This window comes from Eleginops maclovinus, chromosome 16 (assembly GCF_036324505.1).
Source record: "Eleginops maclovinus isolate JMC-PN-2008 ecotype Puerto Natales chromosome 16, JC_Emac_rtc_rv5, whole genome shotgun sequence".
NCBI classification, from domain to species: domain Eukaryota; kingdom Metazoa; phylum Chordata; class Actinopteri; order Perciformes; family Eleginopidae; genus Eleginops; species Eleginops maclovinus.
The window spans coordinates 12,262,514-12,275,851 of NC_086364.1; the positions used below are offsets into that span (position 1 = coordinate 12,262,514).

The following is a 13,338-nucleotide window of genomic DNA, read 5'->3' on the forward strand; positions in this document are numbered from 1 at the left end:
CTACTTCTTATCTATTTAGTATATATAGTTTTGCATAATTATGTGAGCAGAAATTTCTGCTCCCATGTTAATACTTGGTTGACTGTGGTTTCCTTGGTGATGCGGCTCTCGTCTACACTCACTCTGAAACATACAAGCTGATGTTGAGTTTGGTATGAACACAAGCCCTGAAGCCCTTGGGGGCTGCGACTGCTGTCTAAATGGTCCAACTGAGATTACAAGAATTATTGCAGCTCATCTGAAAAACCTCTTGACATTAATTAAACAACCCTCTGCTGAAAGTAACTCCTGATTATACCATAAATTAATCCATAAACCCTTATGCAAATGTATCCCTTCATGCCTTCAGTTTCTTAACTGTTTTTGCAGATGGTTTAGAGAGCCAGTCGCACTCCTCTACATCATTCATAATGCATGAGCCAGATCGTATCGGTCGGTGATCAAAATTCCTATTTTTCTGCTCTCTTCCTTCAAGGTTCACTTTTTCTTCTATTATTCTCCAAATGGACACACACATACAGTACACACACACACACACACACACACACACACACACACACACACACACACACACACACACACACACACACACACACACACACACACACACACACACACACACACACACACACACACACACACACCTTTTCTTGGGATTAATAGCATTCTTTTCTTTTTTCACACTTGGAAGTTATTAGTAATTTTGTGGATGTGCTTTCCCATTTTCACACTGTTATTGTGCCAATTGTCTATTAAATAGGACATGCACTAATGGTATATGCATCCAAGAGAGAGCATCAATTCATAGTTAAAATATAAAAGTGAGCATACTTTTTCTGTCTCCAGTTCTTTTCAAAATACAATTAAATGAAAGGAAACCAATGGCTTGAAGGAAGACAAAACATATAGGGAAATGGGTCTTAACCCCTTAACGCCTATTGTCGCGAATTCGCCTCAAACCGCTTCTATTAAAAATGCAGCCGAGATCGTGCATGTGTTCCCCCAATGCCGGTTCATGTCTCTTCGATACGGACCTAGGAACGTTTTGCAAGCACTAGTTTCTCGTAGGACCGGTCAAAGAGTGGGAACTTACACCCGGTCGACGAAGGAGGGCATATCCGGTTAGACGCTAACGAGTGGAGAAAGCAATACGAAATATACGGTCCTATTTGAGGTAAGTTATTGAAAAAAAAAATATTTTTGCTGTTTATTGTTTGTTTGTGCAGCTAACGAAGCAGAATAGAATAGTTTTGACAGATATTTCTGAAGTTATTTGAAGTGATTCTGTGTGTCGCGAATTCGCTACATTCGGCCATATTGTCTACATTGGTTACAATGAGTACATGTTTTGTATTATGTAAATACAGATGTCTGCATTCAATAGTGACCTTTTATTTCTTTCATTTAGCTTGACCTCGAAGTATGGAAAGCTGTTTTCAAAGAACTTTTCTGTCTTACAACTGTACTCATAAATCATAAATAAAAATGTCTGCTCTTTTCAATAGTGACTTTTTTTTTTTACACCAGGTGATGAAAGCAGCAGCAGCAGCAGCAGTGATGACAGTGGCAGCACTGATGGAGACTCTGATGCGGTCCCTAGCACCAGTTCTGCAGCTACTGCTGCGAGAGCACCTACTACAACCTTAGCTGTTTTGTTCTTGTTATTGTTATTGTTTTCATTGTTATAATGAATGGTTAATGATGTCATGAGTTTTTGACAGCTGAGTTCATGAGTAAGACAGCTCGGCACATCCTTTGTTCTCTCTAAGTGTTTTCTCTTTCTCGTTCTCTCTCTCACACACACACACACACACACACACACACACACACACACACACACACACACACACACACACACACACACACACACACACACACACACACACACACACTCTCTCTCTATTACACACAGTTCTACATGCTGTTTTTTTATTGTTGTTTTGTTGTCATTGTCATGAGTTTTGCATGTCTGTTGACATATTGTCATGAAATTAATACTATTTTAATTTAAATTATATGTTGGCATCAATAAAATGAATTACATGCCTGAGATGGGAAATGTGTTTTAATTACTATTTGATCCATTAATGCCTGTTGTCGCTAATTTGCATCATACCCAAAATTATATCTATTCTATGTGCTAAATTGAAATTAATAATCTCCACTTAATTTAGCATCTGCTTGAAAGCAAAAACACATAAAATAAATTTTTTAACATAATTGCATTTAAATTCAGGCGTCAAGGGGTTAAAGTGTAGCCTGCAGAAAGTTATGTACGTTTAACACATGGTCAAAAACATTTATGAACACTAGTCTGGTTTACTTTTTGTAATGTGTCTCGGGTAAAACTTTTCTCTCCGTGATCACAGGCTTTCAACTGTAAGAGCTAATTTGTATCTTCTTTCTGTGTTCATTTAGCTCTCTGGAGTTCAGGAGTCACTGAGTCTCGTAGAGGTGTTGATGTCAGATTTGCCAACCCACTGTCTGGCTGATCCTGCTCCCTCATTATAAGTCTCCTGAATATGCAGGCGCTGTTAAGCAGACTGGTACCTCTTTTTAACAGCATAACCCAAGAGCTGCTCTGGGAAACATAAAGGAGCTAGCAGGAGGACACGCTGAATAGCAATGGGTGAGAGTACAGCAAAAGCATGTGTCTATCTATCTGTGCATGCGTGTGTGTGGGGAAGTTCCACTGTGATGTAAATAATAACTCTTTTTGTTCACTGGTGACCCTGAGTGTCTGAGAAGTAACTGCAAATCCTCTTTTCTGCAGACAAAGCACAATGCCATGGGGGAAGAAATGAGTTTTATTTTAAAGATTTGTCTCATTCCACAGATTACATTCCTCTCCATCTTAGCTGTCTGCGTGCAGCTCTATTATCTAGCCGTGACAATATGTGGAGACTGTCGGCCAATTTTACAGCATGACTTATTATGCAATGCTGTTGCGGTGGAAATTAACACTAACTCAGAGTTTTGCGCTCGGGGTTATTGTGTATATATCGCCTAGACCAATATTGCTCCATATTTTTAGACATTCAACCCAAAACTTTGAAATAACATTTCTATGCCTCGATACGATGTTTTATTTTGAGAGCACTTAATCCCACTTTTTGACACATTCTCTTACAAAAGCCATTAATGTTTTGCTTGGAGCTGTTACTTTATAGAGATTTTTTTTTTGAAATGGCAGCAATTCATATATCAGAATCAGAAATACTTTATTTATCCCAAACTGGGAAATAAAAAAAAAAAAAGTTTTTGCATCAATATGTATTACATGCACAGTTTGTTCCCCCTGCAGCATTATGGAATAAAACCTGGAATGCAGGAGTCACTGAGTCTCGCAGGAGCATTTCTTTTCCTGCATACAAAAATCTAAGAATTATTTAACTTTTTTATATTTAAGGATTATTTTCATATATTGTTTTTTCTTTTCCAGGAAAATCCTACTCATTGGTTCATTAATAAGAAGCAAGAAGATGTTTGTGAGACTTGCTATGTTTTCGACAGATTGGATCTAGTGGAACCATTTCGGAAATAAGGCAAAGGCACAACAAGTCAGTAAGAGCAAGCACTTTGTTTCAAAATGTAAAAATGTGACTTTGTAGGGCAACAAATTGAATTCCTCTGTACCTGTGATGTTTGCTTTATGAACAAAACATAGAAAAATCTCAAAATAACAAATTGCTGTGAGAAGCCCGAACAGAAGCTCAATCACAATTGGGCAGTCCTGGGGTGTAATTGGGTGGCCTACATGAGTCAGCAATTTGGCTGGCTCTCACCATTCACAATTTACTGCAATACTTTTCTGCTGGCTCTTACTTTCTTTCCCTTCTCTCATTCTCCCTCTCTTCCGTTTCTCTAATGCACAAATACGCACACATTACCTGCTAACAAATGCACTCCAACACAGAGTGTTATTCATCCGCACAAATACAAACTCACCTAGCACACACACACTTGCAGGACCCATTTAGAAGCTGCATATTTTCTTCCTGAGAATCCATAATGAGAAATCACTTCTGTAGAGAAATAAATAAACCCTTTTTCTCCCTTCTCAAACAGACAAACCGTGTAGCAGCAGAGCTTTGCTAGCTCCAGGGAGCCTAAACCTTTCTGTAGTTTTTTCATCCTGTGGTTACCTGTACCGGTTATTTGTTCACATTTAGCTCACTACAGACTGAGGACACCAGTTTTTTTTTTTTCTCTTGTACTTTTTCGGGGAACGGCTTTCTTGATGTGATGTAATGAGAAATAAATCGATACTTGCTCTGCTTTAAAGCAAACAGTTAAAGACTAATTGAAAGAGTGCCCCCCTCAGACTGAGACAAATGACTCTCATTTTGAGTGATTGGACTTGCCTTCGCTACCTTACATTTCTCCCTCTCTTTTCTTCTTATTGCCTTCCTACACGCCAAATTGAAATTCAAATGAGGCTCAGAGGTTCGACAGCAAACAACAAGCTTCTGCCAAGTCATCTTGTCGACACTTCTAAAACAAACGCTATAAACAAGTGAGATCAAGTGAAAGTTCAACATTACTTTTAATTTGAGTTACTACGGGTTTTGTTTCAGGTGTATTTCTGCTTCATTTGCTCCTATTCCATGTTAAAATTATAGTTGAGGCCAACACAAATTGCTTCAGTGAGAGTCTGGCAGTCCAGAGCTTAATGGCTGAAAGAGAAATATATACAGAGCCCCAATTATAAATCTAGATGTCTGTTTTAGTTTTAACCATATAATTTGAAAACTGGGTAAGAGGTCTTTGCTCTGCTTCATGGCCAAGAAAGTCCTGAATGGTTCTCACTTTGCACTTGCAGAGACAGGGCCCCAGTATTTCTATGTTATCCGTGCATGTTCAGGTTTTATAGCCAAGTTAAGAACAAACATGTAAGAGGAGGTACGGGCTTGTTCTTTTTTGTCTGAAAGGCCTTTGTATTCATTTCAATCACAGACAAGCTGAATTTCAATGTTCCATTTCATCTATTATTCATGTTTACATCGGATTCAAATTCGCCGAAGTGTTTTGGTAATGACCTTGTACTTGTTTTATGTCTTATTCTTTCTTCAAAATAACTAAGACACATATTATTATCTTACAACACAAAATACTGTGAGAAGATTATCATACGTTTGTTTGGACTGACTTGATGTACATGAACAAAGACAGCTGGGATGTTAATTAAGACTAACATCCAGCGTCTACAGTAGCACCTGCTATCTATTTCTCATTCATCTGGATGTTTGTTCCTGCATACTTACATAAGAACTACTAAACTTAATGTACAGAAAGTGGGACAAATCGTATTAATTTACAGTCTATAATTAGAGCTCTGAGCACACGTAGTATCTTTCGGATGATAGGGTGAGGTTTTGAGGCCAGCTCTCAACACTCTGTGAAAAAAAAGAAACATTTGTTGAAAGGTTAAATGGAAATCACTATTCAGATCTACCTTTTTGTTTATTTGTCCTTCTGTGTATTGCTTTCAAAATATTACTGTTGAATTACAAAACATTGGATAAGGGCCAAAATACATTTTTGATCTTTTGATAACTATCCCGAACTCTTAGGTCATCTGGTTCAGGCCTGCTGAAACTAAACATAGAGAAGCAGTGTTTAGTTTTTATACACCAAGAACCTTGAAAGCTACATCTCCACTGCAACTCTCAGTTCTCCAAGGCTTAACACTTTCCTGTTTGCTTCTGCCTTTTATTTAATCAAGTAATTAACATTTCTTTCACAGCACTGTAACATTTATTTTTGTAATTTATGTCTTATTCATAATTAGCTTGTTCTTATTTTATTTTCTCTTGGCTCTTTAAGTACAATTTTTTTATTCACATTTATATGTCCTTTGATGATGTGTTTCCTTTGACCTTTGTCTTGATGCTTTTGATATTTCACAGCACTTTACATTTTAAATTGTTGCTGAAATGTGCTTCATAAATAACTTCTCTTGGCGTTTGCCTTCTGGCACGAAATGTGTTCTTAGATAAGACCATGAAAGTTTGGAAGAAGTAATTCACAGCCACACCCAAGTCACGGGTCTATTCAATATGCTGTACAGTTGTCTGAGTTATTGAAGAAATTTAACAGCATGCAATCTGTTAGCACACTTCCTCCATTAATGATGAACGATAATTTCCAGAGATCAAAAACAAGATTTATTTCCGCCTCATAGGCTTCATTGGATAATTCAAGAAGCTCTCTGTTTTCAATGATGTCTGACCCAATAATGTCACCTCTTTTTAAATATGTGTTGAGTGCTGATTAAATAGCTAGCTTATCTTTATGAAGTGGCAGCCTTGGAAAGACCTCCTCCATCTGTAACAAAGATCAGCGTGCAGGATGACCTCAATCTCTCACTCATCATGTGAGCTCCCATTCACATTTCACTTTCCACATCATTCCCATGTATGCCTACATTTCTTATCCCATGTGGACATCCTACTTTTGGCCATACATAAAGGGCACATGTTAAAGTTTCATAACGCTCATGCAATTTAGTGACTTTCTTAACATGGTCACGCAGAAATAAGCAGTGGTGAGATAAAGTTGCATGTAAGTTTGAAATTACGTCTTTTGAATTATGTCTTAATGACAGTTGTATCTTAATTATACATCCCGTTTGCAGAGTGCTTTAGTCACGTCAGCAGCTGTAAACCCTATTTCATGCATGGGTGTGCACTGCAAATGCAAGACATATGCATAGAAAATATGTGCTGTGTTTTCCTGCATTGCCTCCTACGGTGGAGCTTGACAGCTGTTGTCAGGTGCTATGTCTTGTGCATGGAAGGCGGTAAAACACTGGTGAAGCCGCTGTGGTGGTTACACAATCTTCATTTGAATGTGTTTTCTTTTGTGAAACCTTTGGGTTGGCAGGTCCTCTGTGTTTGAACAACTTCTCTCCTCCTCTTCTGCCCCCATATTCCTTCTGTCTCTTCATCATTCCTACTTTTGAGCATTAAAGAGCTCCGTTTATTTTTCCACTTCCCATTTTGGCCTCCATTCTCCTTCTGTCGGGCAGTGAGATAAAAGTTCAGCCTCAAAGCAATGACCCACAGAACGGTCTCTGCATTCCCGACAACATTAGAGAGCAAAAAAGGCAGTCAGTCAGATGGCCGACCAAGCAGGGGAGAAGTTAAGTGTTTGGAGTCACATGAAGTGAGAGATGAAGATGACAAGAAGAGCAGAGGGGATGTGGGTATGGGGTGACGCCATGTTTGCTTTCACGTGGTTGAGTTGTTACTGTTGAAGTCTGGAATTAAAGCTCCAGAGATTCTTTTCAGAGCGATGCTGCTTGTTGCTGTCTCACATTTCCTTCTCTCTCAGTTTTTTTTTTAGGGCAACTAGAAACACATTGCGTTGCATAGTCACCATTATTTTGGAAATATAACAAATGCCAAACTTTGACTCTTGTGTGTCTGGGCCTGACTATGCCACATTTTAACATTTCTATAGAAAGAACTTAGATGTTTTATAAACATAAAAACACAAAAAAATGTTTGCGACAGAGAATATGACAAAGAATGTGAAACAAGATAATTTAGATACTTCTACTTTAAATCACTCTTATCAATTCATCAGCCGCTTTTCTTTTCCTCAGCTGCTCATCACCACCTATTCACCCCTACTCATTTCTGGTTCTGCGTTTTCAGTGCTGATGAATGTGCTGCTCCAACAAAGGAGTTGTTTACAGAATCTCCTCCTCATCTGGTTCATCCATTGCAACTTCCATATCAGCCACCCACTAAACTCCTTGTCTGTGCTGTCTAATAGAGTCCCACAAACTATTGATTTGCCAACTCATAATTAGCCCAGCTGCATGATCTATGAGATGATAAATGACCAGGGAAGTATCCGTTCAGGGTCTCCAGTTTATTTGCATCTTCATTAAAATTCTGCTGTTGAGAACAATCCAATTGATACCTATCATATTTATGTAGGGGAGAGTGGGGTAAGATGAGCCAATCTTTGCTTATGTTGGCCTCTGGGCAAAGAACAATGAGATGGATGACAAATGACAGCATTTATTTCAGGATATCTTCTGTCAATCATAATTTCAATAATTCAATGAACATGTTATGGCAAGCAAAACATGCTTAATTGTCAAGAAAAAATATTTATCACTTTACCATGTGCTTCTCTTCATCAGTCAAATATAAATGATGGGTGCTTCCTGAATCGCTGGTCACATGACAGCAAATGTGCACAGTTGCCTAGATACAGGGGGTGGGTCAACTTACCCACTGGCTCTACTTTGTACCCGTCCCTCCCCGACATATACTGTATACACACCAAATACAAACTCTTTTGTATCATTTCAATGTCATCTAGAGGAGACATATGTATGGATCAGGCAGGGAAAGGCCTTTTAATGTCTTTGTTTACAGGAAACATTTCTAATTCTAATTAACATTACCAGGGTTTTTTCCCTCAATGTTTTGTTCCATAAAAAAGCCCCACTGGTTTTCATCAGTTGAATCGTGTTTACCCTCATTTTGTTTTGCCGCTCCTAAAGATTTCATAAAGTCTGCCCTTGTTACCGTACAATATCATCATGATCAACCAATCAAAAAAGGTTATGTGACCACTTGCATCAACCTGCATTAAAGATTAAAGTGAAGGAAGTCTAAAATTAGAAGTTACAAAACAACGCAACATCTCAGCTATGTTTGATCTAAGTAGGCAGAGGAAGCAAACTTTGAAACCTTTTTTTTTTTTTTGTTCCTGGTCCGTGGGTGGCCAAAGACTCCTTAAATCTCCAGTCAGTCAATTTTAGATTTCTGCTTTGTATGTCTCATCAATCTCTCAACTTTTCCTACTCATCCTCAACTATTTTTTTCTGTGCATCAGAGGGTGTTTTCGCATCTTTGTTGCTGGTTTCTCTGTTGCAGACGGCACAGTGTTTGATCCGCTGGGTGGCCTGCATGTATACTGCTCCAATTTTTCTTGTGAAAGTCAAGAACACACTGACATGAATAATTAAACTTCTAGGGAGAGACTGATTCTTCTCTTTTACAGGACCCGACATCCCGACAGTGTTAGCCTGTTTGTCTGACTGCTAAAGCTTTACTGAATCTGTTTGTGAATGTGTTCTCTGATGTTCCTCCACTTGTTTCCTCTCAAGATCAGCTGAGGTTTAATGAATGTTAACAAACAACACACTGTCAGGAAATTAAAATTTTCTGGGCAGTAACCATCAAAGTTCCCGTGCCCACCGGCAACTATCGCCTGACACTCTACCTCTGTTTTTTTTTCATGCTACCTCTCACTCATTCCTACACCTTTCTCCTTTTCTCATCCGATGAGATTGGGAAAAGGGCAAGAAGAGCCTGGCTGTGATATGAAATGTTCTGATTGCGGTTTGGACTCCTGTGTCCTTAAGGAAATTGAATTGACTGGCGGTTATGTCTCAATACAGTGAGCTCAGTGACCTCCTCCCCCTCATTCTTATCAGTTGAGCCCCAGACACCGCCTGGCCGGCCCCGCCCACACCTACCAATGTGGGCAGCTACATTGGGGACACAGCAATTTGAAATGTATGCCTCTGAGGACAGAGATGCTGTATTAGAAAATAACAGTTATCACTCTGTCAGGAAATGCATGTTCCAGAGACTCTAGGAGAGCTGTTGCCTATTTTGACCCCCATCTTCTCCGCCTATAGTGTCCACTCAATGATAATAACGCGTCTACTTCTTTGCCATTAAAATCTCTCTCCTTTCCTGCTCTCCTCTTATCCTTTCACAAACATGACTGCCTCTGCTGATATTCCACCGTCCTCTTTCTTTGTCATCCAGCACTTTCGTTTCACTTTTTCCTACTTGCCTAGAGCTCCGTTTATTTTATTTTTTCATCTCTGCTCTTCCTCATCATTTCCCCCATCGCTCTCCTATGGATCAAAAACACAGAGCATATAATTGCTCCCTGTGGCCCCTCGATTTTCAAGTAATTTCTATAATGATGCTTGCTGGTTTGCTAATGTCCCTCCACTTTAGTCTATGCCTAAGGTAATTTCAGATACATATAAAATAAGGTAAAGTAAAGCCAACAATCAAATAGTTCCCACATGGCGCACAGGAGGAAACCTCGATTTCACCTGCCCTCCCAACATCCTTTCTTTGTTAATTTGACTATAGGAAGTCAGTTGTTCTCATTGTGTTGATGATTGGTTTGATAGTAGTCCATTTTGTTGGTGTGTCATTGGAGACAACACAGTATAACAGCAGTCGGTCGCTTTCATTTCCTTTTTGTAGTGTCTATACCTTAGCAGTGGGACCTCTTGTCTTTTTGTGTCATTGTCCATTCCCACACTGTGTTGATGATTACCTTGTGTGTGTGTGTGTGTGTGTGTGTGTGTGTGTGTGTGTGTGTGTGTGTGTGCGCGCATGTGTGTGTGAGTGAGTGCATATGAGTTTGTGGGATTCACAATAAATTGCTTTCTGCTAACGTCACCAGCGCTCAGTGGCTTGTCAGTGTTGCTCTTCAGAGACTGCAGCATTTTGGCTGCTGTGTGACATCACCTGTTGCCGTCACTGCTACAGCTTGATCATGTCAGGATGTTGCTGTGCATGGAGTGCTTGACGGATGAGTTTGGGCTTGTGCGTGAGGTGGGGCAGCAAGATTATAAGGAGATCCTGGTCCCCCTGTGTCCTGGGGTTGCTCAGGGTGATGGACGGCTGTGTGAATGTCTGTGACTGCAGAACATGGTGGCCTGCCTCTGGGGTAGGAGTGCCAGCGTCTGCTGTCCTCTCCATCTCCCTGCTGTGATGAATGTAAAATTGATAATGACTCATTAATATGCGTAGATAGAGGGAAAACCCATTGACTACCTCAGCAGATACTGCCACTTGTTTTGGGGAAATTCATTTAATAACAGGATCAGTAAAGCACCATGATCACAGCCCTAGCCCTAATTTGCATGTTAATGTACCATAGCGTATGCAGCCTGAAATGTTTATGGACGGGTGGGGTTGAGGCAACTGTTTTTAATTACCTTTACTTTGTATTACACTCAAGGTGACAGGGATGATTCCCTGTCGCGCCACAGTGGAGGCTAGAAAAGGCTGCATTTCTTTGGCGGAAACTTCTGCATTTTTATTAAAAATATATTTTGTCCCTGCTCACCCAGAAGAGAAGTGGTGGGATTTCTTTTGCAGGATGAAAAAAAATAATCACACCGAAACGAATGCACCCTCATGGGTTTTCCTTTTTCTCTAATGCTTTCACTTTGAGGCTTTTGTGCTTGCCCTATTAAATGAATACCTAAACCTGTATTAAATGCCCAGCCTCAATATGTTTTAATGCATGTATAAGGTATGGTGAACACATTTTATGAATGTGTGGGCATGATGAAGATTTATGGGAAGTTTAAAACAGATTACATTACAGTTTATTCTATAGGCATGAATTATACAACAGCTTTAAGGAAGGAATGTGATCTTGCACGTGTCTCAACCTAGAGCAAAAATCTGCAAATCTGTAGGCGGAGAGGGAGAGAGGAAGAGAGGAAATGAGAGATGAACAATAAGGGTGTGGGAGAACATTTTTGCATTTGAAGCTACCTGAGCTATCACCAAAAGAACCTAAGTAAGGAGGGGTGCAAAAAAAAATAGATTCAAATTTCATTACAGTAGTACTTCTACTTCTATACTGAAGATAAAGTATGGAATACACAATTTAATCAAACTATTGCCTAGATTTAATGCGCCAATGATTTTACAAACTAGCAGATGAATATTACATAAACATCAACTACCAAAACAGAAGTAACATACAAGACATTCAGAAATTCAGATGAATAAATTGAGGAACCACTGACATCCTTACTGAGGAATATATACCCAAGACAAAATATAATAACTCTGTACACCCACAAATTAGATTACTATATCATTTATAGACTGTAACTTAATCTTCAACAGCTAGTTTTGATGTATGATGTAAATTAAAACAAATCTTTTAGCTTCATAAAGGCCCTTCTAGAGATGGGTGTGCCAACTACCATCATCAATAAACATTGACTTGTTGCATTAGAGAGCTGTTTTCAGCATCTATGTTTCTCTCCCTATCAGTTAAAACATACATAAGAAATAACATAAATAACATTTACTGCATGTAATTGTTTAGGATTTGTAACACCTACAGTATGGGGTTCCCGGTCAACAATGACTGCCATAGGAAATTATTGAGAAACCCTAGATTATGTCCATCCATCAGACAGTAAACACCCAAAGTCCAATTTAAATTTTATTTTGCAATACATATTCAGTGTCTGTGCTTTGTATATTCACTAAAGCTATTGATCCAAACAAGCAGTCTGAGACATTGCTTACAGCTTTGGTGTTAAATTACATTTGGTTATGATAAATAGTTTTTGTGTTAATGTAACAGCAGTTAAAACATACCGGTCAAATTTGAACGAGAACACTCAAGTAGGGGGGAGAAACAAACACGACAGGAGGGTCAATTCTTTCATTATTTAGTCCTGTACCTGTGCATGGAAAGGTTTTTCAAAGAATGTCCAAAACATTTCCACACTTGTGGGAGACTGAGGGAGGGGCAGTCTTCTTCCACTTCAAGATTCAGGCCGTCTGCCAGGGGAGTTGTAAAGGCAGCAAGTTTACGGTCCCCTGCAGGTAATGGCATCCCTTCAAGAATAATTCAAAACCCTGACATAACATCTTTGCTCTCTTTGACCGAGGTCACATGTACCCTTTGACCTTTATTGACAGCGGCCATGCTTCCAAATTGGGACAGAGCCATAATCAATGACGCGTCTACAGACAATCCATTCATCGCATTTATGGTTAATCATTTTTGCATTTGGTTCAACAGTTCCTCAAAGAATGTGTTGTTTTTCTACAACATTTTTACTGATTTTGGTTGAGATCTTAACATCTTGAGACAAGACAGTCCCTCAAAATAAAGAATTAAAATAAAGACGGGCAGACAGACCCTACATATGGCTTGTATAGATCATCTCTACAGAACATTTTTATGGTTGTGCTGTATTGTTAATTATGTGGAGTTGAATCTGATCAGCTTATTTTAGGTGAAGTTATTCTCAAGTTTTGTAGACAGGTCCTTGTGAATGTGTTGTTTCAGCCTACACCTGGATGTAAATCAATTAATGATAGTCGTTAAGTAAGACTAATAAAGGAAAGCAGAACATTGGTAATAAGTTATGATATCAGTAACACACCATATATCAATTTTAAAGATAATTAATAATATAATTCCAACACTGTAGCTGTGTCCTTGCAGAACTGACCGTTTGATTTCGGAGCAATTATTCTCTGTGTTTAATTCACATAGTACTAGGTCTGTTAGATG

The 13,338-nt window shown here is 39.0% G+C and overlaps 1 long non-coding RNA gene across 1 annotated transcript; it reads left to right on the top strand.

The window, feature by feature from the left end:
• The first annotated feature begins 938 nt into the window (after window positions 1-938).
• LOC134878438 (uncharacterized) lies at window positions 939-2,059 on the top strand. Its single transcript, XR_010167672.1, has 2 exons — window positions 939-1,174; window positions 1,528-2,059. It is a non-coding gene; the product is annotated as an uncharacterized LOC134878438 (long non-coding RNA).
• Window positions 2,060-13,338: the final 11,279 nt, after the last annotated feature.